The 17,527-nt window shown below is 43.1% G+C and overlaps 2 pseudogenes; one reads left to right on the top strand and one right to left on the bottom strand.

The window, feature by feature from the left end:
- The first annotated feature begins 10,984 nt into the window (after positions 1-10,984).
- LOC136469826 (uncharacterized) lies at positions 10,985-16,657 on the top strand (annotated as a pseudogene).
- LOC136475429 (uncharacterized) lies at positions 14,298-15,910 on the bottom strand (annotated as a pseudogene).
- Positions 16,658-17,527: the final 870 nt, after the last annotated feature.

The raw sequence follows: 17,527 nt of genomic DNA, 5'->3' as shown, positions 1-17,527 counted from the left end.
GAAAGGAAAGTTAGCACCAAGGTATATCGGGCCTTTCAAGATTTTGGAGAGACGTGGAGAAGTAGCTTATCAGTTGGAATTGCCTGAGAGCTTGTCAGGTGTACATGATGTGTTTCATGTGTCTTAGTTAAAGAAGTGTTTGCATGTACCAGAGGAGCAGATACCATTAGAGGAGCTTACAGTTAAGGAAGATCTTACATATGAGGAATTTCTGTTAAAGATTTTGGAGACGACAGAAAGAGTTACGAGGAGCCGAGTTATAAAGACGTGTAAGGTTCAGTGAAATTGGTATATAGAAGATGGTGCTACTTGGGAAAGAGAAGAGGATTTGAGAAAAACATACCTGCAGCTTTTTGAGTAAGCATCGTCTGAATCTCGAGGATGAGATTCATTTTAAGGGGGGTAGAATTGTAACACCCTAAAAATTTCAACATTTTAAAATAGGAGAAAATGATTTAATTATGCATTTTGTAAGCATTTAAATTTAGGAAAATAATAACTTTGTTAAAAATAAAATCAAATATAGGTCTACATATATGTGTGTGCATACATGCTGCTGCATATTTTATTTGTGATGCTTTGGTTTGATTAGAATTTGCAAAAGAATTTGAATTTAAGTTTAAATTAGATTTGAAAATGTGTTAAGAAAATAGAAAAGGAGTTTATTTCTCCTCTCTCCCTCTCCCCGCGTGGCCTGCTTTCCCGTAGCGGCCCAACAAGCGACCCAGTCTTCCACCGCATCGCCGCGCCCTCGTCTCTCCCGCTTGGTTTTGCTGACTGAGTCGGCCCCACATGTTAGCCATGTTGTCTCCTTCGTCTAGTTCGTGTCTAGCACGGACACTGCTCCTGTGGCCGAGTCCGCCTCCGTCACACCATGTCCTGGCATGCACCCCACGCATGGCTCCCCCTTAAATAGTGTCCCTATGCACCCGCCACCTCCATCCAGTCGCTCTGAAGCCGCCGCCTCGCTCTGAGCCACAGCAAAGCCACAACCCTAAGCTCCGCCACCACTGTTGGTTCTGCGCAGTAGCCACGTGTCGTCGTTGGACCGCTCCCGCCTCCATTCTTGGTCTTGGTGAGTTTGGCGTCATCTCCTCTCTCCCCCATGTTTTTCCCGTGTCCGATGATGCCTGAAATGTCGAAATCGACAAACACCAGCGAGCTCTTTGCCACCGTTCATGGTAGTCGCCGTGTCGGCCTTTCTCTGGCCGATCGTGCACTCTCTCTCTCCCTCCCACTTAATCGCAACCGTCCATCACGTGATCAACGTCCCAGATTCAAAGATACCCCTTCGCCTATCTTATTTGCTAAAGAACCCCTCAGGTTTTTTATTATCAAACCCACAGTCCAAAGTGTATTCAAAGAATACATTTTCGTCTTTTGAAAACATAGTTTTTTTCGATTTAGATCCAAAATACGTTTTCATCTATTTACAGTTTTGCCACTAGTTTCTATAGGCCATAACTTTCACTGTTTTAGCTCATGATTTGACCCGTTCAACTTGTGTTAGGTTCGTAATTCCATAATCTACATGTTCATACTACTGTTAGGTATGTTTTCAACTTTTAAAATTCAAGGTTAGATTTAATCTATTATTTTATTAAAGGAAATCATGTTTAATTCATAACTTCTTCGTTTTAGCTCTGATTTTTGTGATTCTTCGCGTCTGTGTATTCAGTAGCAAGATGTAGATTCATTTTACAAGCTTTCTGATCTTGATTTTATGCTATTGGTGTACTAGTTCTAATCTATAGTATTTGTTTGCTAATGCATGATTGGTTCTAGGATGTTTGTATGTTGCTTGTGATTATCGAGTATAGACGGTGAGCAATTCGTGGGTGATCAAGAGTACTACTTTGACGAGTAGGATCAGTAGGAACACTTTGATCAAGGAAAGTATAGCATGGGATCATCCTTGTTTCCTATTCACCTTAATGCATTTAATTCATGATTGCATGTGTCACCTTGATAAGGATTTCCTAGAATTGAACTTATATCCTTGTCTCCTATGGGATATGCATTGGGTAGCTTTGCTAGTGCTCAACTAAACCATGATCTTATAACTTGACTAATGGTATATCCAATAAATGTTAAAACATGACTTTTTAGCAACTTAGAAATAGGGGGCTGGAGTAGTTTAGCTACTTTCTAAATGCTTCAAGATTCCTCTCCCTAGGGACTTATCTATAAGTGATCATCCGAGAACTTATAGTATAAGCTGTGAGTGCTACTATGGCTCTAGCTATAGCTCAGTATGAGGACCTTTTCTAGCTTATTAGTGGTTACCTTTGTTGGCGTAAGAATGGCTTGATGAATCAGGTATAGGACAACCTCTACTCGTATGTGTATAGCCATGATGGAATTGTGCCATTCTACAGGGGGTTCCTATATCTGTTTGCCGAGTGAATCTAATGGCCCTAACTTGTTAGACGAACCTTTGAAAGACTTCATAGTGAACCCTGCCTGCTCACCTTGGTAGTGTTTTGGGAGTAATTAACCCGGGCATATGGGTATCATGACTCACAGTGAAAGTGTACAACCTCTGTACGAGTGTAAAACTGGTATATCAGCTGTGCTTATGGTCACGAGCGGCCTTGGACGATTTATGGAATAGATGATCACTAAGAATTATCCATTTATGCTATTCATTATGCTTGTTTACATTGATCATGTGTTTTACTTTGGGATTGAAACAACTTGTTGCTACTCTTATGCTAAAATTGTGACAACTAAAAGTTGAATGTTGTTAAACCTGTGTTAAGCCTTTTGAGCCTCATGAACCCCATGTTACACTTGTTGAGTAAGACACGTACTTACACTTGTTTATTTTCATTATTTGGATAAAAATCCCAGATGGGTAACAGATGGCTATGGTAATAATGACTTTCCTGAGGGTTACTAGACTTGTGGTCAACCAGTTGATGTCCCTGTGATATGGAACTTCCACGAGAGATTTTTCTTTATACTTTCGCTACATTTATGTGAAGACTATGTCTGATTATTCGTGATGTAATAAACACTTGTGATGATGCTATTTATAATTTGTCGGCTTATGTGTGTGACTGATCTCTGGGCATACATAAGATTTTGCATCCAATTTTATCCTTAAAATCGGGTGTGACACAAGGCCGCCGCAGCAGCGATGTTTTGGCTTGCCCAGGGTGAAGTGTGGGAGGGCTTCATCGTCCTCGATGATCCTTCGGTTCACGTCGTGGGCCATGATGCGCGCACGCCCACCATCTTCGTGGCGCTCTATCTCTCGTTTGAGCTCCACGCGTTCCTTCTCGAGCTAGAGTCGTGCTTCCTCGAGCTCTTGGTGCTGGACCTTCAGCTGCTCTAACCGTAGGTGAGGTGGGGCCCCTACACCCCCCTCGACCTCATCGTCAAAGCCATTCGTTGGGGTAGCCTCTCCCTCATGGATGCTTTCGACATACCCCTCAGGGGTTCCTGCCATGAAACATTCACGAGAGGGGTGATGGCTCCTCCTGCTGGAGTCAGAGTTGGAGGGCGACTCTGATTCTCCTATGAGGTCATGGAAAGATTTCATGACATATTCGGTCATCCCCATGAACTCGTCGTTCGTGGGGGATGGGGGCGTGTGTTGTGCCACAAGGTGACCAACTGATCTTGGCGGCGTTGCGTAGACCAAACGGGAGCGCTGTCGGGGCGCTCCGGATGAGGTATTCTGAGGAAAACGGCTCTCCTCCGGCAAGCTGCGTCATGACATTGGTGAACGAGAAGATGAGGCAGCCTAAGTCCTCTTGGGGTGATCAAGGTCCCAGGAAGGCGCCGAGCTGGCATTCTAGCCTCCCATAATAGAAGCCAAGGAGCTAGTCGCTCCCAGGGGGCGCGAGCCTCTAGGTGCGTGTAGCCATAGCTCCTCAAGCGCCTCGACGATCGCATCGAGACTGGTAGGAGTGGAGAGGTTGGACGCCGACGGGAGCCTGCACCAACTCTCCCCCCATTGTGACGATGAAGTCCATGTTCCCAAAGCACACGTGCGTGCTCGGGACCCAGCTGACGCCGTGACTAGCCATCCGAGGCCTGATGTGGACGTCTAGCCACGCAAAAAGCCCCTACCTAGTGTGCCAACTATCGGTGTTTTGAGTTACCAACTACTAAATTTCTAGTATTGCACGTCTGGCTCGGATGGTGCGTTTAGAGGACACTGAGGTTTATACTAGTTCAGGCAAAAAGTCCCCACATCAAGCTTGTTGCTGCTACTCATGTTACTAGCACAAAAAGTTTGTAGTATGGGTTACAAACGAGCAAGATAGGGATAGGTCCCAAGTCTCTGATGTGCGTGTGCTCCTAAGGCATGTTAGGGCATGTGTTTTGATGTTATAGCCATGTAGAGTGGTGAATTGTCGTCCTCTCTCCTAGGACGTCCTACTTCCCTTGTTTATAGACGAAGGGGAAGAGCAGGTTACATAGAGAGAAAGAGGGAGGAGAGCCAAGGAGAGGAAGGCTTCTAGGACCACCGGGCCTTTCTTCTCCTTTATGCGGGTCCGCCGACACTACAGATGGTGATAGGGATGGCTCCACGCTGGGTGCCTATTCACTGATGATGCCACATCTCGGTGTTGTCAGCGGGTTATGACGTCCCATTCTGTCCCGATGGGCGACGTGGTGAACCAGCGTGCTGGTCAGCGGCCGTACAACGAGTAGGCAGCATAGTGACCACGTGTCTGTCATCGTTGGTGATGTGAGTTCCCTGGAGTGACATGTCCGGGCACGGGCCATGTTGAGATGTGCCCGCTGCCTACACGATGCCAGAAGTTTGACCTTGGGTTGTACTTTCTGGCCCGTAGTGGTTGGCGGTGGTACAGGCTTCCGTCAGGAGCCACGCTTGAGGGGTCGGGCGAGACGGAGCCCTCGACCCAGAGGTCGGGCGAGGCGGAGCCCCTGACCTAGAGGTCGAGCGAGGCGGGGCCCCCAACCCAGAGGTCGAGCGAGGCAGAAGCCACCCCCCTGAGGTCGTGCGAGGCGGAAGCCCACGCACCTGGGGATTGATTGGAGCTATAGTCGTGCTCTTGACTGCTCGGATGAATCAATGTTGATGACCATTAGCTCCTACTCTTCGGGTACCCTAGTATTGGTCCCCGACACAAACGTATGTTGCAAGCGTGTTTATTTGGATGTTACATATGTTTCACACATATGTTGTAAGTATTTTATCTGGATGTTGCGTATGTTTTACAATAGTTTTCAAGTGTTTTTCATGTGTGTTTGCAAGTGTTTCAGATGCATGTTTCAAGTGTTTCATCTGCCTTCAGACGTATGTTGTAAGTGTTGAATCTAGATGTTTCAAAAGTAGATCGGGTGTTGCATTTCCCTCCTCACTTTCTGCTGCTTCACCTCGGTATCTCCTCCCGGCGCTGGCTGGCATCCGTCCCCCCTCCCCCTCTTCGCAATGCTGGTTACAGTTCGGGACGACGCGGGCCCCACGTGGGCATGCGAAACGGCGTGGGAAACGGTTGCAGGCGCGGACGTCTGAATGTCCTGGCGCTAGCAAGCCCGCACCCGAAAAGGAGTTTTGAGTGCTGTGGGAGAAGCGTGTGGAGAAAAAGCTAAAAAAAAGCAAGCGTATCATTTGGATTTTAGTTTCAATTTATTTTAGTCATAAATAATTTATAAAATGTGCTAAATACAGCCTCAACCTTCTCCCTTCAATAGCCTAGCGTCTTCCAGTCCCACCCTCCATCTTTTTTTTTGAAGCAAGGTTTGTACTTTATTAATTCTGTGGAGGTTCGTTTACATCACGAGCTCCCAAAGTTGTTACAAACTCTAGGAGGGGATCGATCCAAACATGAGATCGATCTGGGTCCCAATTCAAACCAACATGAGCAAGATCATGTGCACCCCTATTACAAGATCGTGGTACATGGACAATGTTAGCCCGACTAAAATTTAGAGACATAAGGAACTTAGCTTTTCTAAACAGGACACCATTAACAAAAAAAATCATAAGAGCAGAACTGGAGAGCCTCTACTAGAATTGATGAATCAGTCTCCAAAAGGATCTGAGATATACCTTGGTCAATTGTTGCATAAAGAGCTGCATAGGCAAGCTTGGGCCTCTGCACTAAGAGCATCATGCACCACATTGATTCTACCTGCACCGGCCATCACAACAGCCCCTCTGTGATCTCTCACAATAAAGCCCCATGCATCTTTCTTTTCTCTTTGAGAGTAAGCTCCATCCAAATTAATCTTCAAGATGTCTGCAGCAGGAGGAGACCAGCAAGAAATTCCACTTTGTTTCCTATTTGCCTTCTCATGTGTATGAAGATTATCAAAAGATTTCATAGCCTGTACCTTGTACACTATCTCCTCAGTGGACAAAATTCTGTCCCCAGCATTTGCCTTGTTTCGTGCATCCCACCAAACCCAAAGAAAATCAATCACTAATAAATTTTTATCCTCTTCTAGAGAAAGAATTTTTATGGCAACCTGTTTTGCAAAGTTAAGGTCAATCAGAACCAGACGAAGCTGCTCCAAATTCAAAGCTCTCCAACATTTCTTGACAAATTTACATTTCAGAAAACAATGCCCACCATCTTCATTTAGCCGCCAACATACAGGGCACCGTGTATCAATGTCCATGCCTCGGCAAAAAATATTCATGCGTAGAGGAAGACTGCTATGAGATAGTCTCCAGAAGAAAAGTTTCACCTTCGGTTGGACATTGAAGCTCCCAAATTTTCTTCCAATTAAAGTTACAAGTGTGGTCTGAGATAGCACTAGCTTCACCTACCTTCCTCCTTTGTGAGAGATCATTTTTATCTTTCAAAACGTGATATGCAGACTTGACTGAGAATTCTCCTTTTGAATCAAAATGCCAGGCCAAAGAATCCTCCATTCCACTTTTCAACGGAATAGATAGAATGTATTTTGCATCTTCTTCCCAGAAAATCGTCATTTACCAAGCTTCTATCCCAATCACCAGACATCGGATCAATAAGATCAGAGACCTTGTTTAAAATTGTTTGCCCCCTAGGTGTACAAGGTCTCCTAGTAACACCACCATGTGGGATCCAGGGATCTGTCCATATATTAACCTGAGTGCCATCTCCGACCCTCCATATCAGCCCATCCTTCCTTGCACCCCCCGAACAATACTTCTCCATGAATATGAAATTCCAGGCTTCTCTACTACTGATAGAAGGTCGCCATCAGGGAAATATTTAGCTCTCAGAACCTGAGCGCATAGAGAGTCTGGATTTAGAAGAAGACGCCAACCCTGTCTTGCGAGCATCGCTAAATTGAAAAGATGTAGATCTCTATATCCCAAGCCACCCTTTTCCTTTCTGCAGCATAGTAACTCCCAAGATAACCAATGCATCTTATTTTTCTTGTCTTGCTGAGCCCACCAGAATCTACTTATCATACTGCTGATCTCATCACAGAGAGTTTTTGTCAGATCAAAACATGACATTGCATAGCTTGGAATGGCTTGTGCTACAGCCTTAATAAGAACACCCTTGCCAGCTTTCGATAATAGCTTCTCCTTCCACCCTTGTATTCTTTTCCAAACTCTTTCCTTCAAATATTCAAAAGTTCTTCTTTTTTATCTCCCCATATAAATTGGAAGTCCCAAATACTTTTCATTTCGTGCCTCTGAAGTGATACCCAAAGCTGCCATCAATTGGTTTTTCTCTGAACTTTTTGTATTCCTACTAAACATGACTGATGATTTATCCTTATTGATAGTTTGACCCGAGCAATCTTCGTACAAAGAAAGAATATTTTACAGATGATGTGCACTCCATTCATCAGTTTTCAGGTGTAGCAGATAATCATCTGCAAACAAGAGATGATTTGTACTCGGAGCATTTTGGCACACTTTAAGACCAGTCAGCTCCCCTCTCCCTTCAGCTTCATGTAACAGGCATGAGAAAGCTTCAGCACACAGTAAGAAAAGGTAGGGAGACAGGGGATCACCTTGTCTGAGACCACGATGGGGGATGATCTCCTCTGTTAATTCACCATTTACCTTGATGCGATAGGTGACTGTTGAGACACAGTTTAGAATAACCTGGACCCAACCTGGATTAAACCCAGCTTGAGCAACATTTTCTCCAAAAAAAGACCATTCAACCCTGTCATATGCTTTACTCATATCTAATTTCACAGCTGCATAGCCATCAGATCCCCCCTTTTTGGTTTGCATAAGATGTGTCAACTCATAAGCTAGTAGGACATTATCAGTAATAAGATGCCCAGGCACAAAGGCACTTTGATTCAAAGAAATAATCTCAGGCAATATGACTTTCAGCTGATTTGACAAAACTTTAGATGCAATTTTGTACACAACAGTACATAGGCTGATCGGCCGCAGATCTTTTAATTTTTCTGGATTTTGCATTTTGGGGATCAACACAATAATTGTTTCGTTCCATCCTTCTGGCATTGTGCCCCCATTTAGCAGGTTCTTCACTTCCCTCACTACATCCTCCCCAACAATACTCCAGTACTGCTTGTAAAAGAGGGTTGGCATTCCATCCACCCCAGGAGCCTTTAAATCCCCCTTATTATCAAGAGCTTGCTTAATCTCCTCTTCACTATATTCCTTCGTTAAGTGGTGATTCATATTCAGGCGTCACTTTCTGGTGAACCTGGTTTAGCAACTCCTCAAAACGAGCACCTGCATGGGATTCAAAAAGGGATTCATAAAAGTTAGTAATCATCAATTTCAGCCCTGCTGTATCCTCCATTACACCTCCATCATCCTTCACCAACTTTTTTATTCTGTTTGTCCGTTTCCTTTCAGAAGCATATTGGTGGAAAAAAATTGTATTCCGATCTCCCTTTTGTAGCCAATGAACATGCGCTCTTTGGCGCCAATACAGTTCCTTCTGATCTTCAAGCCTCCCTAGTTTATATCTGAGAATTGATTACCGTGAGATGTTTTGTCCATTTAGCACACCTTTTCGACACTCTTCCAGATTTTTGCGTGCCCTTCTAATCCTTTTCTCGAAGTCCCCCAAAATGTTCTTGCTCCAGTCCCATAAATCTATTGACACTTGCCTAACAGCATCTCCCACCCTCCATCTGGTGGCCTGTAAGTGGCAGTAGGTTATCATTTTGGATGGGTCTCATGGAGTGAAGGCCCAATATATAAGTTAGACAAGATTTAATTTAAAAGATGGTTCTTAAATCAGGTTTTGGAAAAAAAAAATTATAAGGTTAGGGAAAAACAATTTGGGTTCACATTATCCAAACATGCATAACACTATCCACAAGAAACATGCTACAGTGCTGAATTCATTAGCACAGGCTTCCTAAATAAGAGCTTTGGTCGGCATAAATCACAAGAATGGCATAATCTAGTAGCATGCATTGCGAATGGTAACTTACAAGTTGGACTTTGAACAAAAATGGTATATTCACATTAAATTCTCTATATCTTATTATAGTCATTAATAGTATTAAAGTCACACAAGCAATTTAGCGAACAAAATTACTTTGAAAATTAAGGTTTTTTATGTTTTATAAAAAAGAGTGTCATCCTTACTAAAGATAACCTTGCTGTAGGAATCGTAATGCTAGTAGATATGGTGTTTTTATGTTAAATTAGAAACAATTCAACACCCCTTTTTTTAATGTCATTATGCTAGGTTCTAGTGGTGTGCTTTACATATTGTGTTAGGTGTCATGCTCCACTAAATGTGGAAAAGTATATTTGGTGGATATCATAAAAAGAGAGACAATCACTATCACTACAAGAAATTTGGCTTTACGAGACGGTTTAATTGTGACCTTCTAACAAATCATCATCATTTTAGTCATCCATGACGGACTTATTGGAAGGTCACAGATACAACATCCAACGTGTCATTGTGATGTGAGCGTCCACATCGTTCCTACATGTCATGCTGAGTGGCAGGGGGGCTGGTGGGACCTACCTGTCGGTGAGAGATGCAAATAGGGAAGGTGGGAGGAAGGTAAATGGGGGAAAAAATGACGCTGCAAGGAATTGAACCTTGGACCTGTCGATCACAACAGCAAGATCTAACCACTTGGATACTGATTCATGTGTGTATACTAGTGATATGTTTATTCTTTTGGCCGGTGGCAAACAAATTAGGATAGTTCTGAAACAAATTAGAGACCGTGTCCAGGTCTCCAGACCACGCGACCGTGTCCAGACCACGATCCTGTCCTCGCCGGCCACCGGGTGCGCATCGCCCCTATCCACGCCGGCCACCGGGCGCGCACCGCCCATCGCCGCTGCCGCCGCCCTGTCCTCGCCGGCCATCCCTCTCCGCACGGGCTGCCCCTGTCCTCGCCAGCCGCCGCTGTCAGTGCCAGCCTTGTGGTCCCTGTCCGCGCCAGGCCTGCCCCTATCCACGCCGGTCGTCCCGGTTGCTGTCAGCGGTGGCGCGGTGGCCGCGGTGAAGGCGATACCGAGAAGCAGCCACGGCAGCAGGCTCCGTCAAGCCCCCCTGCAGGGGATCCATTCGCCGCCCACCTCCAGAGATCTTGCCTCAACTGATTTCGATTGATACGGATATGGCACTATTTTACTATTTAGATAGCTAAGAAAAAAATAACAGAAGAAAAAAAAGAGGCACCCTGAACAGAGACGCGCGCCCTGGAAAAATTACGCGCGCGCTCTGAAAATTTCGCGGCGAGCGGCCTTCCCACCTCCAATATTTGGCTACGAATTTACCATTATGCCCCGCCATCCGTGCATCCCACAAATGAAACGATGGGGATATTTTGGTAATATTGCAGCGCCATATATAATCTGGCTCCACCGTCTCGCAGGCAACGGCGCCACCAAATCCCCCCAAATCTTCCAATTCGCCCAGCCAATGCCGCCACCATCCCCCCAATCCATCCTGCAGCCTCCACCATCCCGCAGCTCCACCGTCCATCAGCCCCGCTCCACCATCCCGCAGCCTCCAGATCCACCGATTCCTCCACCGCCGCTTCGCCATCCCGCTCCGCCGTCTAGCAGCCTACAAGCACGGCCTCGATGGTGAAGGTGACGAGCGCGTCGAGCGCGACCGCCACCATCCCGCAGGCACCACCGATGTCGCCGAAGAAGAGGGGCAGGAAACCAGCGAAGGGGCCACGGCGGGGAGAGCATGTTGAAGGTGAATGTCTCTCCTGCACCTTCTATTTTGGGCGATATAATTTTGGCGAAGGGGGATGTGGTCGCATGTGCCCCATGAGATGGAGCTGTCCCTCCTCTTCTCCGTGTTTCGGTGACGTACATTGCTGTAGAGTCAATGTGCTATTGGGGCAGGTGATGGACATATAGGAAATGGTTCACCACTAGCTAAACTCTTTCTGTACATTAGCGAAAATTGGGGGAAATCAGGGGAGGGATGTTTGCTGGGTTACCTCACTAGTATTTTCTCCTCTTGGATTATTATGTGGAATTGTGGATGTGCTTGAAAAGCTTGGGATTGATGCCCTGAACTAAATTGCCACAAGATCCTCGTCAATTTCTGCTGCTACTACTAGCAGTGCCTTCTCAGAGTGATAACATCTGTGGGGTTCTTTAACCTGAACTGTTAATTTGTTATAGGTGCTGCTGCTGTGAATTCGAAAAGGCCACGGCAGGGAAACCCGATTGAAGGTAAAGTGTCTCTCATGCAGCTTCCATTTTGGGTAAAGTGTCTCTCATGTAGCTTCTATTTTGGGTGATCTCTGTTTCTGGGAATCACAACTGTTTACTGTTCTGCGTTCTCCTTTAATTAAAAATAGTCATTGTCAGCTTAAGGTATTTGTCGGTGTGAGATTAGTAATGGAGGGTCCTGGTAGGAAAGATAATCTACATGCTCCTCACAATATAAATTAGTTTACAAGTGAGGTCTTTTCACTATAACATGCTGACATCTGCACTCTTTGTTCCTTCTCATTGCAGAAGCTCTGATCAATCCTTATTTACTCCTACGGATGAGAACGTGTATGCACAACAACGCATACATGCAGAAACTAGGACTTCCTGTGTTAGCTCAACTGTGTGCGAACACTACTATTTCCCCAGAAAAGTGGCAGCAGCAGGACAGAGAAGACTCTGGTTCGGAGTACAATGGTGAGGATGAGGCGAACAGTGATGCCCATCTAAGTGATGATGACCTGGAGCCTCCTACTTTATCATCTAAGGTGCTAGTTATTCCATAGTGTCAAATCTTAATATGTGCTTTGCTTGCTAATTGCATCTAATGTTTATCTCCCATTCTGTATGTTTGATTGGTTCTTTGCAAAGAAGACAACAACAAAGAAGAGGAAAGATAGGTGCTAAGAAGGAACAACCTGGGATGAAATCTAGTGTTGGTCACAAGGGGAATGAAGAATCGTCCAGCTGATGTTAATGCAATGAATAATCAAGCTGAAATCCCTAATCAGGCTATAGAGGAAGGTTAACTGACTACATTCTTGTAACAAATCAAACTCAAATTTAGAGACAACATTCTAAAGTACTATTACTAACTCTATATTGCATTGTAGCTGATGCAGGTGAGCAAAATGGCTGCCTGGCTAGAGATCAGCATGTACACACTGAGCTGAACCTGGATGGACACACTCCAAATGGCGCCACAATGAATGATGTCAATGAAAATGGACAAACACAGGTTGCCAACATCACTGAAGGTGTGTATTTCTAAGTCTTGCACATTGTAATTCCATACCCAACATAGGACAGCAGTATACTAACACAACTCCTTCGTAGATGACCTATTTGATGAGGAGAACTGGACGAGGGGACCTAGTATTGGGAGGGAACTTGTTCAGATGACTCGCTCGAGGAAGAAGAGACTTCCTTTGGTTATTGAGCCAGGGAAGAGAAGACCAAACTCAGTGATGATCGCTACAAAATTTGCAACTGAGTGCAACATTGCAGTAAGACAAATTGTTCCAATATTTCCACATTGGAAGGAATACAAGAAGTATCCTAAGATGATCGACGCGTACATATTGAGAGTTGTTGTAAGTGTTCAAACTTGCCCCTTTCCACTATTTATTTGCAACATTAAGATTGTGCATTCAATAACAATTGGCAATGTTGTTTACTGTCACCAGTCAAAGTTTCATACGGATGCAAATTCATTACCTATGAAAAAAAGCATGTGTGGCTATGCTGAAGAAAGCTGTTCGCCAGCAGCGCTACAAGCTGAAAAAGAGGTATTTTGATGCTTTGCCACTACATCTGGTGCCCAAAACATCTCCTGTGGACACAATGACTAATGAGCAATGGGATAAACTTGTGGAACACTGGAAAAATGAGCAAAAAATGGTAAGATCATCCAACTTTTCCAATTTCATCATGTTTGATGTCATGTGTGCTTAGCAACAAAACCATATTGCTGTAGGTGACTTGTGAGAAGAACAGAGAGAACAGAAGCAAAGTGCAGTTCCATCAGACCACTAGTTCTCGCAGCTATGAAATGCAAATTGTAGATTTGGTGAGTACAACTCATTGTCACTTTCAACTAGAACATGTTGCTGGAGCTTCAATTGCAAGATACTATATATGAACATGCTATTTGTGAGGTCTTTTCTTCTCTGCATATTTAAAGCTTTGTATGTAGCTATGGCACAAAGCTTAGTAATAGTTGACAAAAATCTGTTGTTGGTTGTGAGGTCTTTTCACTAGAACATGTTGTTTGTGAGGTCTTTTCTTCGCTGCATATTTAAAAGAGCTTTGTATGTAGCTATGGCACAAAGATTAATAATAAGGTTGTGGTACAGATTTTGCTACTGCATTTATGATTTTCATTCTATCAATTCCTATGTTTGACCTTGCTTCATATAACACTGCAAACTGTATGATTAAAGTTCCGAGTTAGAAACCATGTCCAATTCTAGATAATGAACAAAGAGAACAAAATACTTGTTCAGAATATATGTTTGGATGTTATAGTTTGTCTGGTTATGTTTCATGCACTTCATTGGATGAGAAAACACAGAAGTATAATTGCAGGGTGATTGATATTAAGGAGCATGACACTTATAAACTGATTCACTGAACTAAATGAAACTTATCTAAGAGTAGCACTGTCATCGCAAATCAAAACTGTACCTAATCCATTCATAACATGAACATATATGATCTAACACACTACCTCCACAAAAATTAATAGTCAGTACCAAGAAAAGTAAAATAGTCTTTTTTTGCAAACTTTGTTGGCAACCGGCCTCCCTGTACAGGTGAGCAACCAGATCACCCTTACACAACACTTGGCTAGAGGTAGAAGGAGTTGAGCACAGAACACAGCACACACACGTGCAGCAACTATGAAAGCACCATATCTGAACCTTGACACACTAGTTTGCATTCAGATGGGGAGTTTATAAGTGTGAAAGCAACTCAATAATCTGTATCAGCAAAGAAAAACTGCATCTTTAAAAATGAAAATTAACAGTGACAAGAGAAGATGGGCAGCAATAGAACCATATCTGAACCTTGACATATGTTTACGAGTCGAAGCAGCAGATGACATCATGTTTTGTACAATCTCAACTGGACCAGGGTCTCCTGCTCTTTTATGCATTTGAATGAATATGCATCCATTGCAGCCAGACTCAAGGCTTGCAAAGAGCCTCTGTTCATAATACAAAAAGTCATATAAGTTAGCATATAATGCCATAAACCATAGTAGAATTTTTTCAAAAAAAAACAGATACATAGCTTAGTCAATATGTGCTGTTTTTGCATATAATATAATAAATCGATTGCCAGAAAGATTTCCAGCAGAACTGAACAAATGAAATACACAAGCAGATAAGACCTGGGATGATGACTCAGCTCAAGGTTCAAATAAACAGTTGCTAAAAAGGTGTATATAATACCAATTTCCACCACTTCATTAGTCAAGATTTCCTACATGATCTTCATCCCACAACAAATTGTTTAAGCTGAAGTGTACTGATCTACTTATACATGAACACTCAGTGATGTTGCAACAAGATTAAATCTAGTATAAAGTGATTTGTTAGATACAACAATAATCAACCTCTAAAGTCATGCCTGAAACAATTTTATCCTGTACAACCTAAATTTAAATTTTGAATCTGAGCTAGAGAAGATTATTAAGCACGAGAATATTTGATTGCAGTATCCTAAGGGTCACTATGGGACTTGGATCTACAGTATAAATTTGTATGATAATAGTAAAAGGATGGACAAGTCTACAGTAGTTTAAAAGCATCCCTAAGTTCCTATGCTAAAGGCCCTGCTTAATAAGAACAAAATTTAGAAAAGATAAATGGATCAATCCATCCTCAACTATGGAGAAAATGCTAGAAACTTCAGTTTATTCTTTGGTATAAATTATATGCACTATACCATAACAGAGGAGCACTGTAGCAGATATCTTAAGCTATAACCACACCAGAAAGCAAAGATACCTTTTTCCTGTCCCCCTATTTCTTTCAGGTCCTCGTCAATTAAATCATCAATATTTTTTTCACTAGACTCTTTTGGTTTATCAGTGGACTCCTTTAGTTCATCAGTAGTTTCTTTTTGCACGGTCTACTCAGAAACTGGAGGATCTTCCACACATTGCTTCTTTTCTTTCGGTTCATCAGTAGTGACTGCTTGTTCCTCATTGTCCTTGCTCACGGTAGAGGTATCAAGTACCTCCTGTTGGTTCTCAGATGGAGTGGTATTGTCCTTACTCGCAGTATCAGAGGTATCAAGCACCTCCTGTTGCTTCTCAGATGGAGCGGTTCACCTTTCTCCACATCATTCCCAATCCCATTGTCGGCTTCCTCACCAGAGTGGGTCTTCATCCTCATCATCTGAAGAATCAGAGTCCTCAAACTTTATCTTTTTGTTCAGTGGCTTGTCTGGAATGTTTTTAGGCTTCTCATCCGATCCTTTCCCATCAACCAGGTCTTCGTAGAACTTTAGAAACAACAATGCAACAAAAATCTGCTGCTGGTTGCTTGGTTTTCAAAATTATATCACTGCATACTAAACTTGGGGCTACAAAATTAGTTATGCCACTAACACTTGAAAATCTAGAAAATGTTCTAGCTTAGTTTGTTTAATGCCTTTTATCTGTGTTAGTAATACATAGAATCAGCAATAGTTTTTTAGAGTGTCCTTTTCTATTTTTTTTTCAGGCGAACAAGTACAAAAACGAACCACCAAATCCACTGGAACTATTGAAAGAGATGCACTACAACAAAAGAAAGGATTTGCTCCTGCAGTTCAATCTCTTATTGTAAGTAAAATCATACTTAGTTCACAATCTGATGATACATTAGGTTCATATATCATGATCATTGACCTATCTATGTCTCTTATGCTGAAATAGAGGAGAAGCTGAATGAACCTGTAGATGATGGTCTTCAACCAAAGGATGTGACTCATGTGGTATCTCAGGCTCTTGTTCAGAAAACTAAGAAGAACGGGTTTCTTGTAAATGTGGGGCTCTAAAGCAATGCCACACGTGTTAGTGCTGAGCATGACCTAGAAGAGGAACTGGTGGTGGAGAAACAAACATCAAGTGATCTTAGGGAGGTTGTCAAGGCTCAACAATAGCAAATGGAAGAAATGATGAAGAAATTCCAGGAGGCAGAAGCAGCTAGGGCTAAGCAAGAAGAGGAGTCGAAGAAAAGGCAAGCTGACATTGATGCACTGATCAAGACTTTGATGTCTATGGTTCTAGGATGCCAAGCAACACAGTAAGGTTGTCTTGGGTTATCAGCTAGTGCACTTTGCTGTTGGTTGCTTATTTTGGTGATGGATGCTGCGCTGTGAACAAGTGGCTGCGTCTTTTGGTTCAATTGATGCATGGCTGTGAACTTATGTGCCTGTGAACGACTGCAGCATGGTCTTTGACCTGTGCATGCACGGCCTTTGGTGATGGATGTATGTTATGTGAACTATATTTAGATGTATGTGTGAACTGCAGCTATTCTGTGAACTATAGCATGGTCTTTGACCTGATGCATGCTTTGTTGTGCCAAACTTCATATGTAACTATATTTAGATGTATGTGTGATGATGGGACCTTGGCATATTTATGTTTATCTGTGATGATCTGTGGTCATCTATGGCGATGTGAATCATGTGAATTTAAATTTGAATGTGTCGTCAATTTAAATGTGAAATTGATGTCCATTTAAATTTGAATTTGGTGTAATTTAAATTTGAATTTTTGCTAATATGTTATGGGCCACAATGGGCCAATTCTACTATGCAATTGGGCTAGCCCAATAGTGTGTACTAAAATATGGGCCCAACTAAATCTAAAAAAATACACAAAACATGGGCCTAATTGAAGAAAATAGGCCATAAAAAGCCTACTGATGATGTGGCAAGGTGGCAGCCTAATGACATGGCAACAGCTGAAGTGGCAGCAAAACCATGACGGTTCAGTTCATCAACATAGCCTCTTCCTATAGTTGCCCTCCGGTTTATCCATGACGATCCAAAAAACCAACCTGTGACGTTCTATTTCGGTCCAAAAAAATATATGACGTGGGACAGGTGACGTTTTACTGGACCGTCATCGATAGTTAACTGTGACGCGTCTTCGCTTGTCCGTGACTAAAT

This window comes from Miscanthus floridulus, chromosome 8, assembly GCF_019320115.1.
Source record: "Miscanthus floridulus cultivar M001 chromosome 8, ASM1932011v1, whole genome shotgun sequence".
Classification (NCBI taxonomy): domain Eukaryota; kingdom Viridiplantae; phylum Streptophyta; class Magnoliopsida; order Poales; family Poaceae; genus Miscanthus; species Miscanthus floridulus.
Note: the sequence above shows the minus strand (reverse complement) of the source record. Positions and strands in the feature narration are given on the sequence as shown.